Source organism: Leucoraja erinacea, chromosome 7, assembly GCF_028641065.1.
Source record: "Leucoraja erinacea ecotype New England chromosome 7, Leri_hhj_1, whole genome shotgun sequence".
NCBI classification, from domain to species: domain Eukaryota; kingdom Metazoa; phylum Chordata; class Chondrichthyes; order Rajiformes; family Rajidae; genus Leucoraja; species Leucoraja erinaceus.
Window position 1 is genome coordinate 34395771 of NC_073383.1, and position 12227 is coordinate 34407997.

Below are 12227 nucleotides of genomic sequence, written 5' to 3' on the forward strand. Positions count from 1 at the left end.
GCCCATTCCTAGGGACCGCGACTTCCGAAGCCGACAAGGCCGCGCCGGGTTGGAGCTCCCAGGCTCCCGATGTTAGAGTCGGCGCCGCCCGCTCCGTTCCGCAGACCCGCAGCCCAGAGGTGTTGGTCTCGGCGGTCACAGCTCACCGGAGCTCCAGCGCGGCGACCCAGGCAAGGCATCGTCCGCTCCGCGATAGCGCTCCAGCGCTGTGCCGCCACCGAAGCCGAGGTGCTGGGCGGTCCCCGCCAGGAAACGGCGCTCCACTCCAGCTGGTAGGCCACGAGGACGAGTCGACGGGGCAGCCCGGAGAAAAAGCTGCCTCACCGACCAGGTAGAGACCTAGAAGTATAATTACCCCCTTCAACCCACATTAAAAAGTCAATTTCTCCAACAGACGAAGCACAAGACTTACTAAAAACTTTTTTTTTAAAAAGAATTAAACGGACGGCTGCTGGTTTGCAGCCGTTCCCCAAGATGGCTCCTCCTCCAGATGTTTATCCAGATGAACTTAGTTGCTGAAACCCAGGCAACATTCTAGTAAATCTCCTCTGTACTCTCTCTATTTTGTTGACATCCTTCCTATAATTAGGCGACCAAAATTGTACACCATACTCCAGAATTGGCCTCACCAATGCCTTGTACAATTTTAACATTACATCATAACTTCTATACTCAATGCTCTGATTTATAAAGGCCAGCACACCAAAAGCTTTCTTTACCACCCTATCTACATGAGATTCCACCTTCAGGGAACTGTGCATAGTTATTCCTAGATCCCTCTGTTCAACTGCATTCCTCAACTCACTACCATTCACCATTTACGTCCTATTTTGATTTGTCCTGCCAAGATGTAGCACCTCACACTTATCAGCATTAAACTCCATCTGCCATTTTTCAGCCCACGCTTCCAAATGGCCTAAATCTCTTTGTAGACTTTGAAAATCTACTTCATTATCCACAACACCACCTATCTTAGTATCATCTGCATACTTACTAATCCAATTTACCACACCATCATCCAGATCATTGATGTACATGACAAACAACAGTGGACCCAACACAGATCCCTGTGGCACCCCACTCGTCACTGGCCTCCAACCTGACAAACAGCCATCCACCATTACTCTCTGGCATCTCCCATTCAGCCACTGTTGAATCCATCTTGCTACTCCACCATTAATACCCAACAATTGAACCTTCTTAACCAACCTTCCATGAGGAACCTTGTCAAAGGCCTTACTGAAGTCCATATAGACAACATCCACTGCTTTACCCTCATCAATTTCCCGAGTAACCTCCTCAAAAAATTCAAGAAGATTAGTCAAACATGACCTTCTAGGCATAAATCCATGTTGACTGTTCCTAATCAGACCCTGTTTATCCAGATGCTTATATATATTATCTCTAAGTATCCTTTCCATTCATTTGCCCACCACTGACGTCAAACTAACAGGTCTATAATTGCTAGGTTTACTCTTAGAACCCGTTTTAAACAATGGAACAACATGCGCAGTACGCCAATCCTCCAGCACTATTCCCGTTTCTAATGACAATTGAAATATTTCTGACATAGCCCCTGCTATTTCTACACTAACTTCCCTCAATGTCCTAGGGAATATCCTGTGAGGACCTGGAGACTTATCCACTTTTATATTTTTCAAAAGTGTCAGTACTTCTTCTTCTTTGAATCTCATAGTTTCCATAGCTACTCTACTTGTTTCCCTTACCTCACATAATTCAATATCCTTCTCCTTGGTGAATACCGAGGAAAATAAATTGTTCAATATCTCCCCCATCTCTTTTGGCTCTGCAGATAGCTGTCCACTCTGACTCTCTAATGGACCAATTCTATCCCTCATTATCCTTTTGCTATTAATATAGCTGTAGAAACCCTTTGGATTTACTTTCACCTTACTTTCCAAAGCAACCTCATATCTTTTAGCTTTTCTAATTTCTTTCTTAAGATTCTTTTTACATTCTTTATACTCCTCAAGCTCCTCATTTACTCCATGCTGCCTATAATTATTGTAGGCAGCATATAATTACCTTCTTGCTTCTAATGTAGTTTAAAAGTTTTGGGATTCTCCTTAATCATGAAGCCAGCAGTAATTTCAGGGCCCCTTTTTGCCCCTGTAATTTATTTTTTTAATTTTCTCCTCTATCCTCTAAAACCTCAAGTAACTCGCGTAATAGCAATTTCCCAATACCTAACATATGCTTCCTTCTGTTCCCCAATTAAACCTTCAATATCCTTCATTAAACATGGTTACCATCCTTGCCACTTGCTCAAGTATTCCCAAAAAAAGATTGTAGGTGAGTTATATACCAATGACATTTGTGTACACAACACAAAGGCCTTTAGCAAGAGTTTTGTGTATTGAGCAAACATTAATAAAGAGTGAGAATAAATTGTCTCCAAATGTGCAGTTAACCAGCAATACAGTGCAAGGCCACCTTAAACCTTTTGAAATGGTCATCCATTCCAAGGGGTTCGTTGACCTGTTATCGATCGATGCACATCCAAGAAGGAATGAAGTTGGTCATGTAGGTACTTGTACAACTGTAAACGTACTATTGAAGAGTTAAGGTACTCATGGATAGCCAGCATAATTAATCACCAACAATGAACTGCAGTTCATTTCACAATTGTTTGCGGATTTTGTGCAACCTAAAAACATCAAAGGTTATTAACCTCCATGACATTCTACTTTCAATGAGCAGCAGCGAGATCTACATATGTTAAAAGCATTGAAGACTCACATTTTCCGAGACTCCTCTAGCTTCACAATACCGTGAATTTGTTGATTTCATGTTTACAACTCCACAATTTTACAACTTTCAGACACAACTCCACTCTCCACTTCTGACAAAGATGATTCTAATGTCTTTGTGTGCAAATGACACAGCATAACCCGGAGGGAGAGTTGAGAGGCAACCATTGAAACAGAACGCAAGAAAACAATTTCCACTGACCGAGTTAAAGTCAACAGAGTACTGAAGCAAGTACAAGACTCAGCAATGAGCCTTCAATTAATTAGTCCAAATTTATAGTCTGAATAGACAGAATTGTACTTCATATCAGAAATTTTCAGAAATGCTCTAAAGATGAAATAATCACATCCTGTTTATACCAAAATGTTTGACTCTGATCGTGCCTTTAATACAGCTTCTACCACTCTTCATCAATCACAGAACAGCAGTGAGTCAAGTCAATATATTGCAACGTTCTCAGTTCCAGAAACAAGTCCAATGCGAGAGGTAAGTGCATGGTTGAGGAGGTCAAACTGACTAAGCAAGGCAGTCATCAAATCGAATCTGCAATGACTATGAAAAGTGCTTAAGTACATTCAGGTAGGAATAGGTCATAGCTATGACCTTTACTGCATTTTGCTGCCATGCTGTCTCCCAACACCTTCCTTCATGTGTAGCATCTGAAGCCTTCAGGTTTCAGTAAAATTCCACTCATTCTATTGAGGTTCAATGACTATAGGATCCTGCTCAGTCTTTCCTCATTAGACTACTCTTTGTAGACCAAAACTGTACCGAGTCCTCCAAGTGCAGTCTTATGCAAGATTATAGCTCACAAAGAGAGGTGGTAGCACCAGCCGTAAGGAGTTCCTTGGTGAAATATTTAGAATAATACAATACAATACATTACAATACGGTTTTATTCGTCACAATGCACATAAAGTGCAAGTGAAGTGAAACACTCTTGCTTATGTGATTTGTAACTCCTCTTGAAGTATAACTTCCTAGAACTCCAGCAGAATCCAAGATCCATCCTAGGGTACGTACTTTGACATCCTGTTATTGAAAAGAGCTGTGTTGAACTATTTATATGCTATGATAAAAGCTCAATATCTCTTGATTTTCAATAACATACCTTGAAAATGTATCTGACTTTTGTTCCTGGGCTGAGGTTAGGATCAGATATTCAGAAAATCATAAGGAACCGCTCTTTAAAGTTTTCATTTTAAAGGCAGGCCTTTGTTCCCGGAGGAGGAATGGTCTATATAGAAGGTTAACAATAGTCCACACAACAGGTGCTGCACCCAGGTTCGCAGCTCAATGGCCAAAATGTTAATATGGGATTACGTTTCCTGACCTAGGACTGTGAATGTTACAAGAGAAGGCAGTACCTTTTGTTTTGATCAGTGATTGAGAAAGGCTCCTGTGCAGTGCAAGACATTGCCAGATCAAAATGTGCTTGAAAGTCAGGTCAAATCAAGTTTATTGACACAGGCTCTGTATGGTGAGGTACAAGATAATGGAATTCTTCAGTGCAGCAGCATCACAGGCAATACAAAAAAACCCTCAAAATTACATAAATTGCGCTGAATTTATGTCAGACAGAAAAAAGGACTGTACAAAAAACAAGGCATTAGTTCAAAAAACAATTAGAAAAACAAGTCCATGGTAGTTCAAGAGATGGCTTGTAGCCCGTTACCAAGAGAGGATTATAGTTGTGCAGTTCGGTTCAAGAACCTGATAGTTGTAGGAAATTAGCTGTTCCTGAAATTTCTGCTTTTATACCTCCTGCTACCAGTGGAAGTGAGAAGAGAGTATGACCCGGATGGTGTGGATACTTGATGATAGATGTTGCCCCGCCATGAGGCAGCGCTTCATGTAGATGCTTTTGATGATTAGGACAGCTATGATAGACTGGGATGTGCTGGACAATAATGACAAGAAAAGAAGTAGAGGCCACCAAAACTCCTAAAAACATAAATTATGGGAAATGGATAATAAATAATTCAAATACACTTAGGACATATCTATCACTAGTGCAGAAAGGGGGGGGATAGCAAACTGTTGGAAGAACTATGCAGGCCAGGCAGCATCTGTGCTGGAAATAGACAGCCATGGTTTTGGGTCAGGACCAGGACTAACAGAAGACAAGATATGACCTTAGTATGGCCATTAAAAAGGCCAAAAGGGACTTCTGCTCCAAGCTGGAGGATGAGACGGATGTTCGGCAGCTGTGGCAGGGCCTGAATGCAATCACCTCCTACAAGGCGAAATCAGGAGGCAGCATACATGTCAGTGAAACTTCACTCCCTGACGTTTTATGCACGCTTTGATAGGGAGAACACTGATGTGCCATCTCGAGCCCCCATTCACTGTGATGGTATTTCGGTCACGGTCACAGAGGTCGACGTCAGAAAATCCTTCAGAGGGGTGAACCCCCGGAAAGCGCCGGGACCACATGGTATACCCGGTCGTGTTCTAAAAACCCGTGCGGACCAACTGGCTGGAGTTTTTACGTACATTTTCAACCTGAGGTCTGAGGTTTCCACCTGCTTTAAAAGGGCATCAATAATACCGGTGCCCAAGAAGAGCAAGGTGACGTGCCTCAACGACTATCGACCAGTGGCACTAACGTCGGTGGTGATGAAGTGCTTTGCGAGGTTGATCATGGCGCAAATCAACTCGTATCTCGAGAAAAACCTGGACCCACTGCAGTTCGCTTACCACCACAACAGATCAACAGTGGATGTGATCTCACTGGCCCCCCACTCCGCTCTGGACCACTTGGACAACAAAAACTCATGTCAGGCTGTTATTCATTGACTACAGCTCGGCCTTTAACACAATCGTCCCCACTAAGCTGGTTACCCAACTCGCAGAACTGGGTCTCTGCGCATCCCTCTGCAATTGGATCCTCGACTTCCTCATTCACAGACCAGTCTGTCCGTATTGGTGGAAATGTGTAAGCCTCGAAAACAGTCAGCACGGGAGCACCTCAAGGCTGCGTGCTCAGCTCCCTGCTGTACCCACTCTATACCCATGACTGCGTAGCCGGTCATAGTGCGAACTCCATCATCAAGTTCGCTGATGACACCACTGTTGTGGGACGTATCACTGATGGAGATGAGTCAGAGTATAGAAGTGAGATCAACCGTTTGACCAAATGGTGTCAGCACAATAACCTGGCCCTCAACACCAGCAAAACCAAGGAACTGATTGTGGACTTTGGAAGGGGTAAGATGGGGACCCATAGTCCCATTTATATCAACGGGTCGATGGTGGAGAGGGCTTCAAATTCCTGGGCGTGCACATCTCTGAAGATCTCTCCTGGTCCGAGAACACGGATGCAATTATAAAGCACATCAGCGCCTCTACTTCCTGAGAAGATTACGGAGAGTTGGTATGTCAAGGAGGATTCTCTCGAACTTCTACAGGTGCACTGTAGAGAGCATGCTGACCGGTTGCATCGTGGCTTGGTTCGGCAATTTGAGCACCCAGGAGCTTAAAAGACTGCAAAAAGTTGTAAACACTGCCCAGTCCATCATCGGCTCTGACCTCCTTACCATCGAGAGGATCTATCGCAGTCGCTGCCTCAAAAAGGCTGACAGCGTCATCAAGGATCCACAACATCCTGGCCACTCACTCATCTCCCCGCTGCCTTCAGGTAGAAGGTACAGGAGCCTGAAATCTGCAACATCCAGGTTCAGGAATAGCTGCTTCCCCACAGCCATCAGGCTATTAAACTCAACTCAAACAAAACTCTGATCGTTAAATAGCTCATTGCACTTTATCTGTTATTTATATATATGTGTGTGTGTGTATATAGATATTCATTGGTATAAGGTCACACTGATCTGTTCTGTTCTGTATTTATTTATGCCTACCATATTCTGTTGTGCTGAAGCAAAGCAAGTATTTAATTGTCCTATCTGGGACACATGACAATAAACTCTCTTGAACCTTGACCCTCAGGCAGGGAGATGGCCAGTATAAATAGGTGACGGGGAGGGTGGAGCAAGAGCTGGTGGATCCAGGTGAAGAGATTGGGAGGGGTGTGGAGATTGTTAGCTGGTGGATCCAGGTGTGGAGGGCTGCAAATTATGCAGAAAGAAGAATGAGAAATTGCTCATAAAGTCATGGACATTTCGTCATGTTGCTCTCCTTTTTTATGCTGTGCGGGATGATCTGTAACAAAACAGCACACACAAACTATAACCTTTGGAGTGTGCTCTTCTATTTGTGTAAAACCGTTAGCACAAAGGTCATAGTGACAGCAAACATTTGAGGTTACTGCGACCACAAACGCGGTAAAGGAATAGCACGAACCACATGCCGCAAAGCAGAAAGGAAGTAGGCGCGCTCGCCCCGTGCTGACCTCAATTAGGGTCTTCCCACCTGCAATGATGATCCGGATCGCTGCTCAGAATTCAGGTGAGATCTGTGTATATTTTGGAGAACATCCAAATGTTCAAATCATCTTGTTTAAGAAGGAACTGCAGATGCTGGAGAATCGAAGGTACACAATAAAGCTGGAGAAACTCAGCGGGTGCAGCAGCATCTATGGAGCGAAGGAAATAGGCAACGTTTCGGGCTGAAACCCTTCTTCAGACGGGTTCTAATCATCTTGTTTGCCGACCACCTGAGCCACCACCGTTAGTGAACAACATTTAGAGAGGCACAGTAGCACAGCCAGAAGAGCTGCTGTCATAATCCCAGAGATCCAGGGTTCAATCCTGACCACAGACCATGTTGGGGTGGAATTTTCATGTTCTTTGTAATGCATGGGTTTCCTCTGGTTGCTCCAGTTACTTCCCACATCCCCAAAATATGCGTGCGAGTTGATGGGTTAATTGGCCACTGTATATTTACTCTAGTGTGTAGGTGATTGGTAAAATCTGTGGGGGGATGGGAGTCGATGGTGCTTTGGCGACAATAAAATGGGATTAGTGCAGGGTGGGTGTAAATGGGTTTCTTGATGGTCAATACAGACTCTGGGCAGAAGGGTCGGTAAACCATGCTGTTTGACTCTATAATGTTGGAAGCTGGTTGGAGTGTACTTAAATTGCCCAGCTGATTAAAAAAAATAATCCATCGTATTTCCAGGGTTCTGTCTGTCGGTACCACAACCCTCAGCCTGTGCTCCATGAGACGCACTGTCCAAAGGTCATGTAGTGCCGGCACCTGGCACCCAGGGTACCGACAAGCTTGGAAACAGAGGGAGCTGCTCCTGATGAAGCGGAATTAAAGATCCCGATTCAGCCCAAGCGCAACGTGCTGCACAGCTTACTCAGTAAACGCGTCCACTGCTTTTATTCTGGAGGAGCTGGCCTGCAGCTACACACATCCCCATTGGCTTGCACCCGCCCTCTCCCCTCCCTCCCCTCACAGCTCACAGACCTGTGCCGAATTCTAAAACAGGCCAATTTACATCCATTCATGAATCGGTGACGTCAGCAACCTTCTGGGCTGTTTGCAGTGGGCTGCAAGATTGTGTGGGAGGATTTTTTTTTGTTTTAATCAGCAAGGCTCCTTTCTCTCCCGTCTTCCCTCGTGCTTAGAAACTGGGAATGAAAGGAAGGATGAGTTCCATTCAGAGTAAGTGATGGTTTTATTTGCCTACTCCTCTGCATCCTAGCTCGGTGTGTGGCTAAATTGTTTTATTTTTCTGGGCTCCGATGTTGCCATGATGTGAAGGACATGAATGCTACTACGCTGCTATCAGTGAGTGCAGAGAGCACTTAGGCCACAAGGAGCTGACTAGCAAAATGGTGCTGAACTGCTGGCCCAAAGAATATCTAGCAGCAGTTACGGTCAATGGTACAACCTCTTGGAGAAGGTTCTCCCTCCTCCTGCCTCCCAATGTTTCTCCTCTTGCCAGTATCCCTCCCTGCCTGCCCTTCTCTTTCCTCACCCTTATATTTATGTGTTTTAACTTTGGTTATAAATATCGTTCCACATTTAAAAATAGATCAACGCTGTCGTTTTGCCAGCATTGCCGAGAGTTGGGTTAATGTGGCAGTAGACAGCCTGTGGAGAGGGCCTGGAGCCGAGGCTGTATTACTGAGGTGCAGCAGCGGAGGTTTAAATATGGATCTGATGTGCATTTGATTGTGATGGGGGAAGGGGGGGGGGTGGATCGGCACAGACTGAGGAAGGGCCCTGGAGAGATGTGAGCAAACTGAGGGTATAGACTGTGAGATGTGGAAAGCTGTCTTTCTGTAGTTGTTCCAGTGTGTGTTTCTTTGAAGATAAGGTTGCCCTTTGACATGCGACATGTTACGAGAGGACACAGGCACAGCTGTGGAATAATGTCCCGTGACGAGGCTATTACTGATGTGACGCTTGACCTCTGGTTAATTGCCGCTCTGTCTCCCGCCTCAGCAGAACTGGGTTCTGGTTCCACAAAGTGTTAATCATTTCCGCAGAATTCGCTGACAGTTTTCACATCACTCTTGGAGATGTTATGTTTAGTGCAGTTTTGCCGAAAGATGCTACCTTCTGGTGGGATCAGGATTGGCTCTTCTCTTGCATGTTTGAGCATTGCATTTAGCAGCACAACACACTCAGAACTTCCCGCCAGATCATTTTATTTGTGATTCAGAATCTCTGACCTTGTGTTAATGGGTGTGATCAGCACCCATAAGTCAGAGGGGAAAGTTGTCTATTAAGGGTATATGAAATCTTCAACTATGAATGTAAAGTTTATATACTTTGCACTGCCTCATAAGGTGCTGTTATACTGTATATTCAGCCTGATCCATGCAAAGGGAAATGTCAATTCAGACTAATTGTAATTATCATCTGGCCCAGTTCACCAACTGATCCTGGACTTGCAGAGCGGTAATCTGAATTCCCGAGACTGGTACTCCCACCCTTTTTACCCGGTGTCACTCCAAGATTTGAGCTCATGTGTGTGGATGAGTTTCTTTTCTCTCCTATTGGGAGCATGATCTCTGGATTACGCTGACTTCTCTTTGAGAAACCCTGCTAGGATTAAGTTTCCCTCAGTACATACCCCAAATGTTAATTGTACGGCATGATAATGATCAGGTCAACACCACCTGTGAGAGCATCGGAGCCAGATCTCATCCTATCCTCATCTGGCTGGATCTCATGCTATACTCGTGTTCCTGGATGTAAATCAAAAGCAGGAACCCCGGTTAATGTTCCTTGCTCTTCCACAGCAGCATCAACATAAAATGCTCTCCCCTCCCTCGGCTCTTGTACAATCCAGGTAACTCGCCACAAACCTAGAATGGAAGTGGAGTACTGGATACAAGACAGAACCTGACAACAGGGAGTGTGGGATTACCATCCATGTGAACATTCAGGATGAGCCCCAATGGAATATGAATTATAAGCCATTCCACTGTAAATTGAGGGGACCCAGGGATTTCAACAAATCTGTAGGATGTATACATGAAATTTCTCCCAGGAGCCAAGACTTCAATCATGGAAAGGATAAGCAGGAAAACACATTGTACCACAGAGTGTACTACAGACTAGGGTTTGCACACCCCCCAGAGCTGATCGCTTTCCTTGACAGGGTTAGAATCCTACAGATAGAATGAGTGATAGCTATTAGGGAATGGAGAAAACTAGACGGGGTGGGGGAGAAGGGCTTCAAATACAAAATCTTCAATTGCACCTGAGTTTACAGAATTATTCCACGTAAATGTTCCTGTACAAAAGATGTTCGAATATTTTCTAAGGTATAATATATACCGCATTAACAACTACTGACTTGCGGAGAAGGAAGAAAGATTTGCACCACAAATCTTCTGATGCCCCAAACAATTTGCAGTCATTTTGAAGTGCAGTCAATGTAGGGAAATGCAGCAGGCAGACTGAAATTAAGGTAATTCACCAATGATATTATGAGTAAATAACCGCTGTTTGGTATTGTTACTAGAGGGCTGCATTTTGGCCAGGGTAACAGAGCAATCTCTTCCTCAAGCTATGCAGTGGGATCATTATATCATGTTTCTGCACTGGAATTTGACCACCCTATCTTGTGGCACAGAAGTGAAACATACACCAACAAAGTCAAGGCAAATAAGTTTGTCGCATTGTTAGAAGTTGGAGGCCGCACTCACGACCTCTCTGCAATTGCTAACCTGCTCCTCTAAGGCTTCTGCTTGTGCTCTCTTGGGAATCCAGATGGTGCCACTGACATAAATCCTGTGATCTGTCGGAAAGTTGCTGAGAAATCTCAGATTTCAGCTCAACAGAACTTGCAATAAAAATCAAGCATGCATTCTGTATGTTCTGTGCAAGTTCTGTAACTGAGTATGGAAATGGACAGAAATGTTAAAAACATCAGCATATCTCCGCTTAGATTAGTTCTAATTATTAATGTGTAGTAGCATTATACAATTATTCAGATGCTGAAATCTAAGCAACTTCCTTTAATATAGAAAGCTCAGTTCAGAGGTGATACAGGTAAAATTTAAAAAAACTAAAGACATTTCAGTTTCCTTATGACATTTCTTGTGAGGCATTTCAGCAACATTTGAGCATGTGTGAGAGGTGACGTGAGATATGCTAATTTATAGACTGATCAAATTGTCAGTGAAGAAACTATGACTAATTAGCCAAATTACGGAGTCTCCCAATGTCCAGAATCCTGTTAAACGGTCTCTAACCTGTTATGCAGTCACACACCTATCCTTGCTTATTGTGCCATGGCAGACCTGTAATCAACAGTGCTCTATCTCAATGTACAGTGCCAGACCTGTCCACCAATATTATCCCACTGTACCGAATAGTGCCAGTTTTGTCTCACCAGTATCGTGCTTGTATTATACATTGAAGAAACTGTCCCTATCAGAATTATACCCAGTGGTGTGCCGTGACTGACATACTCATCAGAGAGGGAAAAATTTGCAGAAACCCTGACTGAGATACAGTGGCTTGCAACAGTTTTCCCCTTGAACTTTTCCACATTTTGTCACGTTACAACCACAAACATAAATGTATTTTATTGGGATTTTATGTGATAAACCAACACAAAGTGGTACATAATTGTGAAGTGGAAGGAAAATGATACATGGTTTTCAAATTTTTTTACAAATAAAAAACTGAATTGTATGGACTTCAGCAAGGCCTTTGATTCAGATTCAGATTCAGATTCAGATTCAATTTTAATTGTCATTGATCACTTCATGATAAGGTTCCGCATGGTGGATGCTCCAGAAGGTTAGATCACATGACATTCGGGGAGATCAAACTGCCTGGATACAGAATTGGCTTCATGGAAAGAAGCAGTGGTTGATGGTGGAAAGTTGTTTTTCAGATTGGAGGCTTGTGACTATCCGCGTGTCTCATGGATTGGTGCTGGGCCATTGCTGTTTGTGGTTTATATCATTGAATTACATGAGAATGTGCAAGCCATGATTCGTAAGTTTGGAGATGATTCTAAGGTAGGTGATATAGAGAGCGAGGATGGTTATCAAAAATTAGAAAAACAGTCTCGATCA

The 12227-nt window shown here is 43.8% G+C and overlaps 1 protein-coding gene across 6 annotated transcripts in view; it reads left to right on the forward strand.

Moving 5' to 3' along the window:
* The window catches only part of LOC129698871 (mitogen-activated protein kinase kinase kinase 13-like), a 158280-nt gene that overhangs the window by 49738 nt on the left and 96315 nt on the right, over positions 1-12227 (forward strand). Inside the window, exon 3 of one of the 6 annotated variants that reach the window (XM_055638228.1) lies at positions 3167-3258. The exons of 4 other annotated variants lie outside the window; for them this stretch is intronic. The gene's annotated coding sequence lies outside the window, so the exon portion shown is untranslated. Of the gene's footprint in view, positions 1-3166; positions 3259-8206; positions 8344-12227 lie in introns of those variants that run through there. One more of the 6 variants, XM_055638231.1, reaches the window with a different exon arrangement.